Source organism: Triturus cristatus, chromosome 3_2, assembly GCF_964204655.1.
Source record: "Triturus cristatus chromosome 3_2, aTriCri1.1, whole genome shotgun sequence".
NCBI classification, from domain to species: Eukaryota; Metazoa; Chordata; class Amphibia; order Caudata; family Salamandridae; genus Triturus; species Triturus cristatus.
In genome coordinates, this window is record NC_140584.1 from 1,076,546,311 (window position 1) to 1,076,566,120 (window position 19,810).

The window sequence follows — 19,810 nt, forward strand, 5'->3', positions numbered from 1 at the left end:
CACTGCTGGATTTCGCCCCATTGATCAACAAGACACTACAATTTTGTTTATTTTCCGCAAATCCTGCACTATCCTGTACTTTTCACTAGACTTTTTGAGTCCCATGATTGGCGAATTACAAGTACTACTCATTATTTCTTTAAAATGTTATTGTTTAATCATTTTATCAATTACTGGAGCAACTCCGGCTTTTACTTCTGGACTCATTTTGTACTGTTGTGTGTTTGGAAAAACTGCACGTTCTTTTACCAGTATTTTCACTGGATCTACATTCGCCATTAGCCCCATATCTTTTCCTGAAAAATCCCACACCTCTGGATTTACTGTGGCTCTCAATTCTTCTGGTAATTCACTTTCAGTTACTAATGAAAACATTTCATCCACTTCTGTACCTTGCTTAGCTAGCATCATCTTGTAAACAAAATCTTAATCTGTGGTTTGGAAAGCAACACCATCTGGTGTACGGTAGATTGTGCAATTCATTTTGCACAATAAGTCTCTTCCCAACAGATTTACTGGGCTTGAGTCACAAACTACAAACCGTGGCATGTCTTTAAAGTTTCCAATATGCACTTCCATTGGTTCTGGAACTCCCAGAACTTGGATAGTCTCTCCAGATAGGGGTAAGTTTAGGATGTCTGCCGTTCTCACAGTAGACCGGGTAGCACCAGTGTCCAATAGAAAAGTGATGTCACAAGCTTCAACTTTCCCATCAATAAATGGACCTGTCTGATCCACCGACAAGGATGCACCAAGCACGCACTCCTCTTCCTTCCCCCTCAGGCACAGCATTGCATATAGTCCGATTCGTCATCATTCTGCAAAAAAGCTGTGTAATCACAGGGTTATTCTTACCACTTTCTACGTGAAATCCGGTGTTCGCACTGTATTTTTGAATGTTCACACGGTTTGGCATAGGAGGTTGTGGCACCTAAAACTGTGGAGTAACTACCTGCTGCTGCTGTTGCTGTTTCACAGCCACTTCATTCTGCATCTGCGGATTTAAATTTGGATTTGGCCCATTATTATTCTGGACATTTTTACACTCGTTCTTCCAATGTCCAAGCTTTCCACATACATGGCAAGGAAATTTCTTCCTTGCTTCCTCTCTATTCATTCATCCTTGTCTTTTAGGGATAGATCAGGAGACAAAGACTCCAGGACAGGATTCAGAACAGGATAGATGACCTCTCTAGAATACCGATGATTGCATCTTACCCCTCTCTGACACTCTCCTCCTCCTCGAGATGCTTCCGCGATCTTCTTATCTAATCCAATTAATTAGGATTGAAAGTTCTTCTTCAGATTATGCATTTGGCTCTTCATCAGCATCTCACAGCCTCTCTCCCAGCAACAGCATCTGCCGCAGCAAAGACAGCATCCACGACTCACAGCATCTGTATCTATCTAACTAACTACAGCTATCTTAATTATACCTTTCGTTCTTCATGTTCCACTCACTAAAGTTTCAATATCGGAAAAGATGCAAAATATGATTGTTTAGGCAAGGGGGGAAGCTCTATCACACCATGCTTACATGTCATTAAAATCGGTTCAACTATTTTTCGCAAACCCCCTCCCTAATTTTTATTCATAAATTTGATTCTCATACGCTTTCAATAATAACATTTTGAATAGGAGTCTTCATCGTTGAACTCTTCACCATCCGTTCCCAGGATGTAACACTTGTCCTTGGCTCCCGTTCAATCTCTGAGTCATCGTTTCGGGTTAACTTTGAGTGGACATGCACAGACTTACTCAGACTTACTCAGCTTAATTCAGTTATACGAGAGAGGCCCAAATGAGCACTAGTGATAAAGTCAAAAAGACAAATATTAGTTTCACAATTAAAGTGGTTGCACTGTATACCACCCACCTCCACTCTATTCCCCATTACTTAATAATACTTTTCCCGCATTAGCACTAGTTATATAGCTCGTTTTCATTTTGAGTAAGCAGATGACATGCACGTAAGTCTTCAAGGCTCCATTTTAGTGTCTTCTGCTCATGCGTCAGAATCTCACTCCAAGCATTAGTTCGTCATACTGCGTAGATGCAGTTGACACATGCGCACAACAGTTCCCCTTTTAAAGCGGTATTAGTCCGTCTTCATTGTTATCCACATTAGTACACACATATGCAAGCTTCACTAACCCGCATGTGGTGCGTATAAGTTATTCACGTACATTTGTTAATAACTTCATTAGTAAGTTAAACAAGTGGATTGCATCTGAGCAAGTCTCTTTTCTACGAAACCTTGCTCCATCAGTAGCAGAATGTCCCACTGCTATCTGAGTTTCTCAGATAATCCCATAATCATGCCTTTCAGGGTTTTGTTGAATTTCTCCACAAGCCCATTGGGTTTGGGTTGATATGGTGTGGTGAACTTGTAAGTCTCCCACACTCATCTCACATGCCTTCAAGTTTGCAAGCATGTTAGTTCATACAGCTGAGATACCTTCTCTGTGAAACCCTACTCAGGTAAAGATACCAAGAAGAGCACTGGCCATCATGGGTGGATCCACCATACTCAGAGATACTGCCTCAGGTTGCCTAGAAGTATGATCCATCACCATCAAAATAAACCTGATCCCTGAGGCTGTCTCAGAGTCTGGGGGTCTGAGAATGTCAATTGCCACTGTCTCAAAAATCTTCTGCACCACTGGTAGTGCAATCATAGGAGCTTTAGGTTACCTTCCTATCTTGCTACTGGCTGACTGGTGGTGCAGGAGAAACAGAACTCGTTCACCTTCTCAGCCATCTATGGCCAGAAAAATGTGTTGACCAACCTGTCCCAGGAATTGCCCTTCAACCAGCTTCCAGTGCTTTTATTGAGAAATCTACAAAATCATCTCAGGACTGCTGTGCTTCTTTCGGTGTGTCACAGAATTTATTTTGATACTGCTCAGGTGTGAGACAAAATGTCTGCACTGGTGCTTCCTTCATGTGTGTGTATGAGTCAAATACATCCTCCTCTAGTCAGAAGTATAGGTACCAACTACCACAGTAAGGCTCCCTAGTGCCATTTACCCGTCCTGCAGATTTCATTACCAGACTAGAGGGTATCATTCTAAGGAGTCTAATTAAATGTGTCAACTATCACAGCCTTAGATAAGGCTCAATATATTATGAGTAGAGTTTTTGGTGGAGGTGTTTTTGTAAGGACTGGCAGATGGGGACTTTCTGCTGGTCGAGGTTTACAAAGGTCCCACTATAATTTCAACCAAAGGGGATATGAAGAGGCTTCCAGGCTGGAACAGGTTTGTGTCGCCAGAGAGGAAGAAATTTAAGGAGCTGAGGAGTTCAAGGACAATGAAGTACTGGATTCAAGGAATCGTACAGTGATAAATTTAGTTTTGTTTCCCAAAAAGTGTAGGTGGTCTCTGATTTCATTCACGTGTGGGAAAAGATTTACCGAGATCCATGGGTTTTGGGAACAATTTAAGGGTTTAATATAGAATTTTTGGACGTTCCAAGACAGGTGAGAGAGCACAGGTTAATGGTTGTAAGCATATATCACCAGGGGTTAGTAGATGGAGAAATACAATTTATGTTGAAATAAGAAGCAATTTTACCGGTTGGGTAGGAAAGCAAAGGTTTTGTGAGTACTCTGTTTCTATTTGAGAAAAAAGACAAGGGATGGCGACCTGTATTAAATCTCAGAGATTTAATCAAATTCTTGATTTACAGACATTTGAAGATCAAGGGAATCTGTCCTTTAAAGGATATGCTTCTGAATGACAATAGGTTAATAAAGTTGGGTCAAAAATACACTTATTTTACTATTCAAATAGAGATACATAGTCAGCACTTTCTTCAGTTCAGATGGAGAAATCAACTGTACCAGTTTCATTGTTTACCCTTTGGCCTATATTCTGCACCATGGTGTTTCACCAAAGTGATGTGGGCAGTAGTGATTTTTTGAGAGAGCGAGGTATGCTGATAATTATGACAATGTCTCAGTGTTTGGAAGAATTGCAAAAAGTTTCAGTTGATGAGGAAATTATTGAAGAGTCTAGGGTTTATTGTAAAAAAGGAGAAAACAGTATTGTTGCCAGTAAAGAGATTGGAATATCTGGGTTTCAAAATAGATATATGGAAGCTGATGTTGCTGTTAACAGGCAAGGAAGTAAATATGATAAATAAAGGGCTACAGTATGTGTTGGAAAAGGGGTTTTTGACCTCCTCCCCTTCCTATTCTTGGGTATCCTCATTATCTTCATCCCCAGAGGTTATCTGTGTCTGGTAAACCTCTTCGAGGGCCTTGAGGCCCTTCTCGTTTTCCGCCTTCCTTGCATTCGGGCCCATATTCAGCGTCTTTGCTTTGCACAGGTTATTCAGCTAACTACAGTACAACTAGACATGGTAGCCAGATCCACCTCAATGGCACTTTAGACTTAAGGCTAAAACTAAAATCAAAAAGTGATCAAATCAAGACCTTTTTTCCAATTAAAAATCAAATATCAATTTTAGCTATAAGTTAAACTTTAGGATTTTTAATTTCAACTTTATAACTGAGTGGTACTGCTCAACACAAGTTCTGGATTCACAGCTAAGCACCAATGTGAGAAAGGGATTCATTAGGGTGGATATGAGTCTACCAGAAGTATAAAGTATAAAGTAACTGCCCTGTTAGGTCGGTCAAAGGATTCAGGAAATTCAAATCTACGATCCCCTCTTTCAGCTATTGCACACATGCTTAACATAATGAAAATGTATTATTCATTTAAAAACACCAAATCAGTTAAAACGTCAAAAACACAACACAAAAACAATCCCACACCCCAATTTATCTAAATAGAGTAAAATAGCAGATTCCCAGTATCAATCAGGGAATTGTGAAGCGCGCTACTCACCCGTGAGAGTCTCAAGGCGCGGGGGGGCACAGCTCCGAGTCAGCTGAAGAGCCAGGTCTTTGCTGCGATGTAGGAGAAGGTTCTTCCACCCGCTCTGAATCAATAATAGTGACTGCTTTTCCCAGTTGCTGCAGCGTCTGTATCCACTTGCCTATTAATGTCACGGGATAGTTCAGTTCCGTATTCTGACATGCTGGATTTGGAATGAAAGTCTGAAAGTTCATGAATTTCCTTTTTGAGACATCCATAGCAGTGATAATTATTGGTATTTGTCAAGGATTTTTTCACCTTACAAGCATATCCAATCAGGGCAAAGGTGATATCTTTGGCTGTGAACAGTGATCTGATTACATTTTCAGTAACTAATATTCTTATATTCATGCTCTCTTGTTGGTCTGTTATATATAATAACTAATACAGTCATGCATTTGACTGGACAACAAGGAAATTAAGCACAATCACCTCTTCTCATGGAAGATCAATGAGAAAATTGCAAACCTAAATGGAGCACAATGCTTTTTGAAGGTTGACATGAATGAGAGAGCACCAACAGCTCAAACTCCACAAATTCACTTTCTATAACATGACATTCTTCATGCCGATAGGGCTGAGGAGATACAACATCACAGGCATCTTACTATTATCTGCATTATTTCAAAGTGCACAATTAGAACGACGCACAATATTTTGTCGAGACATTTCTGGTACCCTGCCTCAGTAGGTTCAGCCACAATCTAGTTACTCTCACAGAACATTTAGGAGAACTAAGCAAGAATGACATGGAGTGGAGCCAGGTTCAAGCAGAATGGTATTAATCCCCAGAACCGTCTTGTGTAGCGATCTGGTAATAGCCTACTTTGACTATACTCTGAGCTGTTAGTAGACACCAGCCCATATGAACGGGAGGCTTTCCTCATGCAAGTTTGACAGCAACAGTGTATTAAGCTTTGTTGAACCTTCTAATCAAGACATTACCCCCACTGAATACTCACAAATTGACTGGGATGCCCATGCCTTACCAAAGGACTGTCATCACTTTAAACTTGTACTGGCATCCATTCAAAGAATTTATGGACATCCCACCTTTCACCTCTGAACCCAAGGAGATCACTCTCTTCAACGCATATTTGAGTCCACTGGCCAACATCATCAGATCCCACAGTCTCAACATAATTTCCTACGCAGATGACACCCAACTAATACTCTCACTTACTGACGACCCCACCAACACCAGAACCTACTATCACAGATGCATGACAAAATGTACCAACTGGATGAAGAACAACTGCCTGTAGCTCAACTAAGACAAGGTGGAAGTAATGATCTTTGGCAACAGCAGGAACATATGGAACGCCTTCTGGTGGCCATCAGACCTATGACCTGCACACACTCCCTCACAACACCAGAAACCTCAGAACCATCATTGACAACAAGCTCACCATGAAATCACAGATCAACAGCGTTTCCTCTGCCTGCTTCCTCAATCTGAGCAAGCTACAGAAGATCTTCAAGTGGATACTCCTACACACGAGACACACCATTACACAAGCCCTCATCATCAGCTGATTGGACTTTGAAAATGCCCTCTACTTAGTAATCACCGCACACCTTCTACAGAGACTTCAGACCATACAGAATACCACAGCCAGACTCATCCTTGGCCTTCCCCAACAAACCCACATCACACCCCACCTAACACCACTTGCTCCCCGTACAGAAGAGATGTCAATTCAAGCTGCTGACCCATGCAAGCAAGGCTGTAGACAACCAAGGACCCGCTTACAATAACCTCCGCCTGAACTTCCACCAACCATCCAGAAGACTGCACTCTGCCTCCCTTTCACTTGCCGATTCTCCCCGCATCTGGAGGACACTCCTTCTCCCACATCGCAGCAAAGACCTGGAACAGCCTCCCCACGCACATCTGGACCATCACCTCACTTCCAGAATTCCGAATAGCCCTAAAGACCTGACAGTTTGAATAAGCCTCCATGGCCTGCAGGCGCCTGGATATGCTATAGAGTGATTAGCCGCGCTTTATATATCCTAATTGATTGATTGATGGACCCTAAATCTCTAGATCCCCTGTACCTAAGCTCAGTGAATCGGTGACTTACTCAGAAAGCAAATGGCAATCTCCACTTGCAGCACTACAAAATCGGCCTAGCCATTTGCGTTTTAAACACCCAAGGAAGGCCAATGCCCAAGAGAAAACAGATTGAGACAAAACAGAAGGCTCACCTTGAAGAAATGACTGGTGAAGCTAGCTGTGCCAATATTAATTGGCACGAGGCTGATAGAGTCCCTGGCTAAATGTAAAAAATACTCTATATGAGGAACAGCAGACGTGGAAGGACTCCGGTATGAACAAAAAGGATTTATTTATGTCTAAAAATCCGAAGTAGGCCTTAGGCCATGACCAGACAGAAAGACTCAATCTGTTACCTGGATGTCTCATCCATTTGATTTAAGGACCCTTCTCAATGTACGTAGATATATGTAGGTTGGAAAGGATGTTATTCTACAGGCCTGTGTTATACATGGCTCAAAGTTGAGGAACGTGGACACTTGCACACACAGTAGGCTTCTTGTGTAGAAGTGTTGGCTACATTAGCAGATTTCTTCCATTGGCTGGCAGTGTAGATAAGAGCCTGTAGTGTTGTCGTTTTAGCTCTCAGCACTGGTGCACTTCAGTTAAGATAAAAAAAAATTGTTTGGTGCACATTTTATAGGCAACACAGGAAGGCTCCTTTCCTTTATCTAGGTTGTGGTACTTTCATACCATGTTCTATTTACTGGAGCAGCTTACATTACTGTGAGTCCTCCATTACACCGCATAGCAGGTTGGAATTGCTGCCTCCCTGCAGTTCATACTATTTCCTTCTGTGTGGTATAAATCAAAGTTGCAGTGTTTAACGTTTAACATTTGTTCCACGTATATTGCGTTCTCTCAGGTTAAGAGCCTGGGAGCTGGTCCCTTTTCTTGCAAATAGTCCCTATTCACTACCCTGGAGTTTACTTTATCCTTCCTGAAGTTCTTATGCATTGTTCTCTTTGCCAAAGGAACTTATATATCATCTTTCAGATATGTTGGGCTATTTTACACATTCTTTAACTTCATGACTATGGGGGAGTTGCTGTGCAGAACCATATCACAGTCTGTTTGTTCAGTGGAATTTATTTTATTTTCCCTATCTTTTTTGTTATGTGTTCATGTTCATGTTCTATCATAACTGTCTCAGGTTTTCCATGGTCCACGGCGCACCCTATTAGCTCGTCATTGTTGTTGGTTTTTCAGGAGCCAACCCATTCAATCAATCAATCATGGAATTTATATCGCGCACTACTCACCCGGAAGGGTCTCAAGGCGCTTGGGGGAGGGGTCTGCTACTGCTCGAACAGCCAGGTCTTGAGCTGTTTCCTGAAGGCGAGGTGGTCCTGGGTGAGCCGCAGGCTTACGGGCAGGGAGTTCCATGTCTTAGCCGCCTGGTAGGAGAAGGATCTCCCTCCGGCGGTGGCTCTCTGGATGCGAGGGATGACGGCGAGGGCGAGGTTCGCGGATCGTAGCTGGCGGGGGGGGGGTGTAGAAGGTCAGGCGGTTGTTGAGGTACCTTGGGCCCAGGTTGTGGAGGGACTTGTGTGTGTGGGTGAGGAGTCTGAAGGTGATCCTCTTGTTGACAAGGAGCCAGTGCAGGTCTCTCAGGTGGCTCGAGATGTGGCTGCGTCGGGGAACATTCAGGATGAGTCGGGCGGAGGCGTTCTGGATGCACTGAAGTCTTTTCTGAAGCTTGGCTGTTGTTCCGGCGTAGAGGGTGTTTCCGTAATCGAGTCTGCTGGTGACGAGGGCCTGGGTGACAGTCTTCCTGGTTTCGGGCGGGATCCATCGGAAGATCTTGCGGAGCATGCGGAGGGTGTGGAAGCATGATGAGGAGACGGCGTTAACTTGTCTGGTCATCGATAGGGAAGAGTCCAGGATGAAGCCCAGGTTGCGAGCGTGGTCCGTTGGCTTGGGTGTGGTGCCTAGGGCCGGGGGCCACCAGGAGTCGTCCCATGCGGAGGGCGATGGTCCAAGGATGAGGACTTCTGTCGTGTCCGTGTTCAATTTCAGGCGGCTGATGTTCATCCATTCGGCGACGTCTTTCATCCCTTCGTGTAGGCTGGTTTTGGCGGTGTCGGGGTCTCTGGTGAGGGAGAGGATCAGCTGGGTGTCATCGGCGTAGGAGATGATGTTGAGGTTGTGTTGGCGTGCGATGGCAGCGAGGGGTTTCATGTAGACGTTGAAGAGGGTGGGGCTGAGCGATGATCCTTGCTGGACGCCGCAGATGACCTCGGTGGCCTCAGAACGGAACGGGGGGAGGCGGACTCTCTGTGTTCTGCCGGTGAGGTAAGAAGTGATCCATTCCAGGGCCTTCCCTTGGATGCCGGTGTCGTTGAGGCGTTGGAGTAGGGTGCGGTGGCAGACAGTGTCAAATGCTGCGGAGAGGTCTAGGAGGATTAGTGCTGCTGTGTCGCCGTTGTCGAGCAGGGTTCGGATGTCGTCGGTGGCTGCGATGAGGGCGGTCTCGGTGCTGTGGTTGGCTCTGAATCCGGACTGCGATGGGTCGAGGGATCCGTTCGTCTCGAGGAAGGCGGCCAGTTGCTTGTTGACGACCTTCTCGATGACTTTGGCAGGGAAGGGAAGGAGAGAGATGGGGCGGAAGTTCTTCAGGTCGGTCGGGTCCGCTGTTGGTTTCTTCAGCAGTGCACTGAGCTCGGCATGCTTCCAGCTCTCCGGGAAGATGGCTGTGTCGAAGGAGGTGTTGATGATGTCTCGGAGGTGGGGTGCGATGGTGGAGGCTGCCTTGTTGAAGACATGGTGGGGGCACGGGTCGGTCGGAGATCCGGAGTGGATGGTGTTCATCATGCGGGTCGTGTCTTCGGGGGTCACCTCGGTCCATGCCTGGAGGGTGGTGGTGGGGAGCGTGGGTTCGACCGATGGGTGCGGGGGTGGAGCGCCGAAGCTGTTGTGGATGTCGGCAATCTTGCGGTGGAAGTACGAAGCGAGGGAGTCGCAGAGGTCTTGTGAAGGAGTGATGTCGTTGCTGACGGTGCTGGGGTTGGAGAACTCTTTGACGATGGTGAAGAGCTCCTTGCTGTCATGGGCATTGTTGTCCAGTCGTTCCTTCAGAGATTTCTTCTTGGTGGTGCGGATGAGCTGGTGATGTCTTCGGGTGGCGAGTTTGAGGGCGGTCATGTTGTCGGCGGTCTTGTTGAGGAGCCAGGCCTTCTCGAGGGTGCGGCAGGCCTTCTTGGAGTCCTTGAGTTCATCGGTGAACCAGGGGGCCTTCTTGCTTCTGGGCCTGGTGAGTGGGTTCTTCAGTGGGGCGAGGTCGTCGGCACATGAGGTCAGCCACTGCGTGAGGTTGCGGGCTGCTGTGTTGGGGTCCGTTGTCCTGACAGGTGGGCTCTGGCTGAGGGAGGTGGCGAGCTAGTCGGCGGTGATCTTGCTCCAGTTTCTGTGGGGGACCTGCTTCGTCCTTGTTGTTGGAATTATTGTTTTTCAGGAGCCAACCCATTGGGCAGGTTAGATGCTGTGTTTTCCTTTAAAACTCTTGGTCTATGTCATGTGTGTGGATTCACAACCTAGGTGAAAAGATGTGTACGGAAAGATGAAGACGCTCTTTTCTGGTAAAGTAACCCAGTTTATTTCTTTAGCTTTAGAAATGAAAACTAGCAGGGCAACAGGGAAACCAGCCACTGACCTTCACCTTCAAACATCAACATTCCAGATCTCGACATTCCAGGTCTATCCCATGTAAGGACCCAACACTAGGTTTCTTAGCTATTGGCAAGGCTCTGTAAAACTGCCCATGACTCCACATGATCTGAAAATCTAAATGTGTTGACCCGTGGACATGGCATTAATGGATGCATGATGACAGAGTGCTAATTTTATACTCACATATGAGATCAATATGTGTAGTAAATGCAACATGTCTTTGAGGGATGTTGTTCCCTATGACTTGAAATATTGTTGGTATTTGGACTCAAACACTGATGGGTGCCCCTTAACCTCACACTGGTACTTGTCAACTCTATGCAGTCCGCTTGCTAGTAACCTTGGATGGACCCAACACTTCTGCGATGACCTCAGCATTCACATCAACTACATGACATTAATTGCACTCTATACTAGCCACCTGAAGTATGCACTTACTTATCATCACATAGGTACTTCCAAAATGTGTAATATTCTCACTGCCTAGCATTGCCACAGACTTTGCTAACACAATGATGTCTCTTTTGATGGTATTTGTTGTAGTAGCCTCACTGATTAGCCAATGGTGAATTTTGTCCTGACTCATAGAACCACACAACACACAGGTAGCTCTAATTGATACATTTATTTACAAGTACAAATGTAGAAGGGTCTAACAGGTACAGTTAATTTGAAAACAATCCCAAAGGATGTTTCAAACCAGTGGATGTCCAGAGATAGTCTTTGTGGGTACCATGTCATGGGATATGTTGAGGATTAGGAATGCATCAGTCAGGAGGATCGCCACAGTGTCATTAGGGAAAATAGGCCACATTAGCAGTCCACAAATGTTCAAGGTGAACAGTCAAGATGAGGACAGTGACAGCAGATGTTCCCTGGCATGTTGACAGCAAAGGGCTAAGGAGAAACTGGTTATATGACACAGATTAATGCTACTGCAGACTTTTTCTTTGGAAAGAGGTACCGTCCACATCTTCCTTCTCTGATGTGTGTGGTGCCTCCCCTGGGGTTGGTGTCATGGATGCTGCATCCAAAGGAGGCACACGCACATCAGGGGCGGAAGATGTGGATGCTATGCCTGCAGCACTATTCATCTGTGCCAAAACATGTGGCATCACTGCAGCGAGGAGGATCTGCTGGTTTTGTAACACAGCAGCAATGTCACAGTGGAAGGCAGCCATGGCAACCATGTGGGAGTCCTGCTTCCACTCTGTGGTCTCCAAGATGGTTTGGATAGCCCCAGCTCTTTGATCACATCACTGGTGCCACTTTGACAGGACAGTTGTTGTTACCTCTGCCTCATAACACAAGTGATGTCAGCCAGGGACTGCTGGAGGCCATGGAGCGGTGAGTAGGCGCCTCTGATGGCATCAGAGTTGTCCCTATTGAGACGGATGCACCCACGGACCTCCTCTAGGGTGTCCTCCAGGGTCTCCATCCCTGTCCGCACCTGATCTGCCAACTCTTGCAGGACTCTTGCTGCAGTCCATTGAGAGGTGAACTGTGGGTCCTCGGAGACCAGGGGGCGTGAGTGTGGTGGGAGGTGATGCCTGTTGGTTGTTAGGCAGAGATGGTGCCCCAGTGGAGTCCAGGAGCTCATGGAGGGTGTTCTAGTCGATAGTTGATAGGTTGTCATCATCGCCATCATCAGCGATGTCTGGTACAGGGTGCTGGCCAGGAGATAAGGGTTCATCCTCTGTAATGAAATGGGCAAATGCTGTTGGTGATGCTTCTACATGTTGACATGGTTTAATGCAGTTGACAGACTAAGTGCATGACACAACACTTTCCATTCTCTAAGTGATACGCAGGAAAGCTGTTTCGCTAGGCTGTGGATGGCATGTAGCACTGTATTTTTTATTTCAAATGACAGGATCTCAGCATTGTCATCAGTACCTCTGTGTGCCTACTGTGGGGGGATAGGGCCTATCCTAGTAGTCAGAATCTAATGCATGTCATTTCATCATGACCAGAGCTGGTCATCAGCAGGGTGCCAGACATCTATTTGATCTAATCTATGCACTTGTATGTGTCCATTGACCACCTGGCTGTTTCCAAAAAGGGCCTGGCAGCTTACTTGCTGTCACAAAGTGATGGGACCTGGATCATACGTAGACTCTACAGTGCTTACTCCACCTACAACATGGTTGGCGCCTCCAATGAGCTGACATGGCAGGCTGTTATAGTGACATGTGTCAGCCATAACCCCAGATGGTACTGTTACAAGTAATGGTGACATGTACCTACCAAGGAGCATGTTCATATTGTAATGACACACCACTGCCCAGCAAGCACTTTATCTATGCAACCCTGCATAGTTGCACAAACACAGGACAGCACCATATTCACAAGGATTGGGCGCACCCCATGTGTTTTCTCTTGAACTGGCAACAATGACAGCAATGCACAAACACAGACAAACTTGTGCAAAGGTGCCTGAGTTAGTGCATAGCTGTTCTTTGTGCAGTGTTGCAGGGGTGTGAACAGGGATGGAACATTATCCAATGTATACCGCCCTACCATGCATTAGAGAAAGGATGCATTCTGGCACTGCCAATAGGTATGCATCAACACCCTGCTCCTTTTTACTTTAACAATGGCCCATTTCCACTAGTGTACAGGGGCTGCATTCATCCCCACACGCAGTCATTTCAGTCTTGATGGGAGGTGTCCAGGCAGTCCCTGCCATAGTAGCTGACATGTGTGTAGTCTGAGGCTGCATGCCATGACTGCAGTGGGCCATATAGTTTGCCCTAGGTGAGTATGTAAGTGACAATACATATCCCTACAGATCCCCCATCCCTCAAGTGTGTTCTTGATCCTGTAAGATACCATTTGTATGAAATGAATTACTTGCCTACGTTAATGTGCATGGGCCCAGGTATGACAGATGGGCATCTTTCATTGACATGTGGTATAGCACAGGGCAAGAAAGCATCTGGCTGACCCAAACTGTGAGAATGAGAAAGCGCAGTGTCACACTGTGTTTAGGCTAGCTGAACACATCCCTGTGCTTTACTTTCTTCTGGTGCACATTCAGCTGGATAGGATAAAGACAGGTGCCCATTGAACTATGGTTCAAGGGGTTCCTGCATTGGTGAACATCTGCTATATGTGTCCAAGCACATGCAGTTACTCCAGAATGTACCGTACCTTGTAGACACAACCCATTGCTGCTCTTTCAATTTGAGTTAGGATAGCCCAGCTATGAGGCTTGCAAAACTGCCCTATGCCAACATGTGATCAAAATGTCCCTGAGCTTTCCTTTGATGTCATATCTAAGCACAGAGTAGCCAGGTGGCTACCATTTGACCTACATACAGTGCGTAAGAGAGCTGGGACATAGCTACCTGGACTGCACGACATTACATAGTTCCCCCCATTGTCCCTTGTTGGTACCAACCCTGTTGTTGATCTAGTTGGTTAGTCAGCACTGTCCTGTCCCCCAACTCCAACCACCAACTCCTCAGAGATTACTGCAGACACCTGCTCCTCTAAGGAATCAAGCTTCTACTGGGGCACTGGACTACCACCTCTGGTCTGCAATAGATTAGTTGCCAGTTTCTCCTTAGTTTTGCTTTTGGCATCATGCCAGTGCTTCTTACAGTCCGTCACTGCCCTCTTGACTTCAGCCACGCAGTTCACCTTGTCCGTTATGGTCTGCCATATGGTCTTTTCATCCTCAATGACACTTTGGAGTTGACAAAGAGCTGGTGTTGATGCACTGTCACCTCTGCAATCAGGATCGCATTCTCCTCCTGACTGAACCTGCATTTCCTCTGCTTCTTCCCTTTGGACTCTGGCTGGCTGGTAGTCGGGCTGTGGGAGTAGAGGGTTGTTGTCCTGTTCTGTGCTCTTTCCTGGTTGCTCCATTCTGCATTTACATAAGTGTTAAAATAAATTGCCTACTTAGTGGCGTTTTCGTGTCTTTGTTTTCATGCTAGTTGCAAACAAGGGACGTTAGGCCGGCTAGCATGATTTTTCTTGCCGCCAATTGGCCAAATGTTCCTTTTTGCACCGTTGCGTAAATCATTTAACCTACTTGACGCTCATGTTAGCGGCATTCTTTTCAGGCACTAAGATTTGCCGAACACCATGTAGTCCTGTATCGTAAATATGACACTAGCATGGTGTTAGGAATTGCCGTACGGCAGCAGTATATTTTTGTACGCTCCACTGCAGCAAAACAGCGGAGCGCCATTTCTTCTAAATATACCCCAGAATTTACTGTGGAAAATGTGCAAATCTGAAATGAAGATTGTAAACTCCATATTGCATATCTGACTGCAAAAAGGTGTTGTGAATCGTTGCACCTGATGTTTTAAATGCATACATGGAGTACCTGCAAACAGATTTTAGAAAATGGAACGTTTAACACATTCATTATTTAGAGGATATGCAATGCAGTATTAGTTCCTTTGTTACCAAAATACTTCACAGTGTTTAATATGAACCAAAGTAATGTTTAAATGGAAACATAGTGCATTTTATTTTTACTTCTTCACTGATCATGCTGTAGTGACATTTGAGCACATAAAAAAATGCAGTTGTCTTTCATGGCTTAAACATACCAGGCAGACCACTGAATACATAATGCCTGGATTATGTGCTAATTGGAGGAATAGTCTGGTTTCAATGCACAATGAACACTGATAAAACAGAAGGCTACCACACATCTTGCAAGTGTTGAGAGACACCCACAGTAAAATAAGATACGCATGCAGAGGGAAATTAACAATTGAATTTGAGAGCAGCATCGTTTGGAGCAATGCTGATATAAAAGAATACATGAAAGAAAATCAATGGGTTAGTAGGAAGGGATTAGGAAACTGAACAGTTTGATGAGAAAGGTTTTTGTAGGAAAATCGCCTTATTTACTTTGTCATTCTAGATTTTTTTACTTTTTCTGGAATCTATATTTTTGGGTGGCTTTAGCATTCTGTGCAGTTTAGCCCTGCTAACTAAAAGTAACATGTCTGTGCTCCCTCTTTACCCATGATTAAATGTGCTTACTCCTGATTGGTACTTTTAATTTGCCTTTCAGTCCATAGTGTTTGGTGTAAAAGGTGCACCCATAGCCTGTAAGTTAAATATGACTTATGGACTGCAGCACCTATTGTGCCATCCGCCATAGTGGCAGTGCAAACATGGTGTTAGCTTACCCTGTGTAGCCTAACTTACTGAGTTGCACCAACAGAAAATGGCATGCTCCACCCGCAACACTACCAAATTGCTCTTACAATTTTCTTTTTAAACAACAAAGGAAGGCCAATGTCCAAGAGAAAAGTGATTCAGACAACACAGAATACTCTCCCTGGACCAAAATACTCAAAACTCATTTATGAACAGATGTCCTTGAAGCAACAAGCACTGTACACACATTGTAGACAACCTCTGCAACCTGTCAAAATAAACCCTTTTTGACAGGTAAATACCTCCCTTTTAAATATTAGTAAGTAACCTCTATGAAAGCCTTTCAGCCTAGAAAGTAGGGTGCATGGTATTTAAAAGTGGGGCATGTAGAAAGTTAATATTAGCGTTTCCCTACAATGACAAAATCCTAAAAGCTATTTTCACTGATGCAGGCTTAGCGGTCCAAATTTAGAAAACCAGAGTACAGATTAAAACGCTAATATTGTATCTTGGGAATGGGACCACCCAGAAAAATAATTAAACTACTATTATTAAGAGTTATTAAAAATTCAATTCAATGGTGAAGTCTGATATTCGCAATTGATATAAAGGAAAAGTAACTTTTAGAAAGGTACCATTTACCTGCCTGAACTGTCAGAAGGCTAATTAGCATAAGTCTCTTCGAACACTTCCAACTCTTAGATGTGATAAAGGTTTGAAATTACTCCAAGAAGCAAGCAATGGGCTGACTGAATGGACTGAGATGACTCCTCTAAACTCCACAGAATATGAAGGGTGAGAATGCGGGCATCCTTATTTACACTACAGAGTCAAATCCTGCTTGACAGGTGTTTTAAATCTCATTTATCACCGGGATCACACTTGAAAGGGGGAGAATAGGATTCCATGACAATTCTTCTGTATCCACTATTTGCATGAGGACCCTGCTTTTGTTCTTGCAGACGTCCGTCTCTGTGCTTGTATTTGATACAGTGCCTAAAATGTCTGCTTCAAACTGGACTTTAGTATTAGATATGGGAGGGCACTAGGATTACCATAGTACACTTCTCACTCATGCCCCCAGCCCTGAGAGCCCACGTTTAGTGTAGCCGAAGACTAACACCATCTTGAAAATGCCCTAACACATGACATTTTGCTACTGTTTGTAGTAAGGCAAACAGGAATTTCTTTAAAAGTGGGAAGGACTACCCTGATAACTTTCACTCCATTTGTTACGGCCGCCCAAGAGCCATTTCCACCCACTAGCTAGTGCCACGCATAATCAGAGTACTTCTAGGCACCCAATACAGACCACTATCTGGACCCGAAGAAGATCAGACAAGGACGGGAGCTGCTGTTTGTTTCCTGAGAGGAGCCCTGAAGATGGGACCTGCTCCCTCTAGTACCCAGGAAAAAGAAGTGGAGTCTAAAGGTTAGTTGGCTGACAGCCTGAGTAGCTACAGGGAGACAACAGAATGCAAGGCGCCTTTTCCCGGAACTATCCAGCGGACCAGTGTCAACTGGACCTGAAGTGGACCTGCTTTTGGCCTCTGCCCGATGTCCTGTGAGCTTCTAAATGCCTCTTCTGAGGTACTGCTGAAATTTAGCACTGTACTCCTGTGGTGGAAAGTCTAAGTCAGAAGGTAAAATCATTGGCAATGACAAACCTGCTTGGTGTATCCGACCTGAGGTCCATTGCAGTCAACGTCAAATGGCGCCTATATCCCGGCCTACCGTAGCTATTGACTAATATTGGTATGTTGTGCTTTTTTGCACTTTTTCTATTGAAAAGTTAAAAAAAACCCTACTTCCATTTACCCATATTTGATTTTTGTCATTTTTTGTCATTTTGTTCATTACATTTTTTGTAATTCAGTTTGGGATTTTTATTGTTTGCCATTTTAACTCTAATGCTGTTTCAGTGCTACATAAATACTTTTTACAGTTAAGCTTATTTGCTCTATGCCATAGCTACCAGGGGTTGAGCTCATGTTAAATTAGTGACTTTGATAGTTCACCCTGACAAGGGCTTTGATTATTCCTTGCGGTGTGCTATGACGCACTCCAAATAATAATCCAATTTTTTACAGGTTGAAATGTTCCTGCTTGTTATCTCCAAAGCTAGTGGTCCACCATCCAGAAGTGTGCATGAATGTCTTTAGGAGAAAACAACTAGGATTGACCTCGTCTGGAAAACATTATATCTGACTGGTTGACAAACTAACCTTCATACTCAATCATTTTCCATAAAAAATCCCTTCTGTCAGGTCACAGCTTTGGGGCTGACTGACTGCAAAGAAATCCGACATTTTATTGATAGTAGAAACTTAGGGAAGTATGGTGTGTTATCCTTGTTATATCAGTTACTCCTATAAGCTTTGCATGATAGAATAGAAGCTAAGTTTGGTATGAATATGTAACATAACTGTGTAGGTGCTGTTATTGTTGTAGGGCAGTTTTTATTTTTAGTTTCTCCAGTAGAGCAAAGCCTTAAAATACATTATAACCTCAATCCTGGGTATTGGAGCATTGTTTTCCGGATGCCAGGAGGTGGACATTGCAACCAACAAATTTAAATCTGAATTTTAACTGAGTAGATAATGTTTGCCACGACATTTTCATATCATACCCAACACTTACAAGTAGTTGAATTAAGGACTTCTACCAATGGCAGCACAGTCTTCTCAACCAGTTATATTTCAGAATATTGTAAACTAAGGAATAATTTGACATAAATATCATGATTTAGATTTTCTATCAATAAAGCAAATGGGCATTCATTTTGTAAAAGATATTTTGGACATGATAGAGGGGACAGTATACAAAGTTGTCATTCACTTATACCAGACTGCTCTGTCAGACTCATATAAACAGCCTTAACCCAGGAATCCAAATATGCTGACTTTAGAGAGCGTTGGGGTGACGTAGGGTTACGGCCCGTACCCAGGCCTGAAAAGCGTGGGTACCGGTCGTACCACGCCTACCCCTATGTCACCCAAACAATGGTGGTACGGCCAGTACCCAAGTTCTGTAGGCCTGGGTACGGGCCATACCCCTACGGCACCCCAACAATGGTGGTATGGCCCCTACCACGCTCTTCAGGCCTGGGTACAGGCCATACCACCATTCTTGTGGTGACATAGGGGTACGCGTGGTGCGACCCGTACCCACGCTCTTCAGGCCTGGGTACGGGCCGTACCACCATTGTTGGGGTGACGTAGGGGTACGCGTGGTGCGACCCGTACCCAGACATATGAGGGGTGGGTGCAGAGAACCCCCAGCAGTGCCCAGACATATGAGGGGTGGGTGCCTATCACTCCCAGCAGTGCCCAGACATATGCGGGGTGGGTGCAGAGAACTCCGAGCAGTGCCCAGACATATGAGGGGTTTGTGCCTATCACTCCCAGCAGTGCCCAGACATATGAGGGGTGGGTGCAGAGGACCCCCAACAGTGCCCAGACATATGAGGGGTGGGTGCAGAGGAGCCCCAGCATTGCCCAGACATATGAGGGGTGGGTGCCTATCACTCCCAGCAGTGCCCAGACATATGAGGGGTGGGTGCCTATCACTCCCAGCAGTGCCCAGACATATGAGGGGTGGGTGCCTATCACTCCCAGCAGTGCCCATACATGTGAGGGTGGGTGCAGAGGACTCCCAGCAGTGCCCAGACATATGAGGGGTGGGTGCCTATCACTCCAAGCAGTGCCCAGACATATGAGGGGTGGGTGCAGAGGACTCCCAGCAGTGCCCAGACATACGAGGGGTGGATGCCTATCACTCCCAGCAGGGCCCAGACATATGAGGGGTGGGTGCAGAGGACTCCCAGCAGTGCCCAGACATATGAGGGGTGTCTGCCTATCACTCCCAGCAGTGCCCAGATATATGAGGGGTGTGTGCCTATCACTCCCAGCAGTGCCCAGACATATGAGGGGTGGGTGCAGAGGACCCCCAGCAGTGCCCAGACATATGAGGGGTGGGTGCAGAGGACTCCCAGCAGTGCCCAGACATATGAGGGGTGGGTGCCTATCACTCCCAGCAGTGCCCAGACGTATGAGGGGTGGGT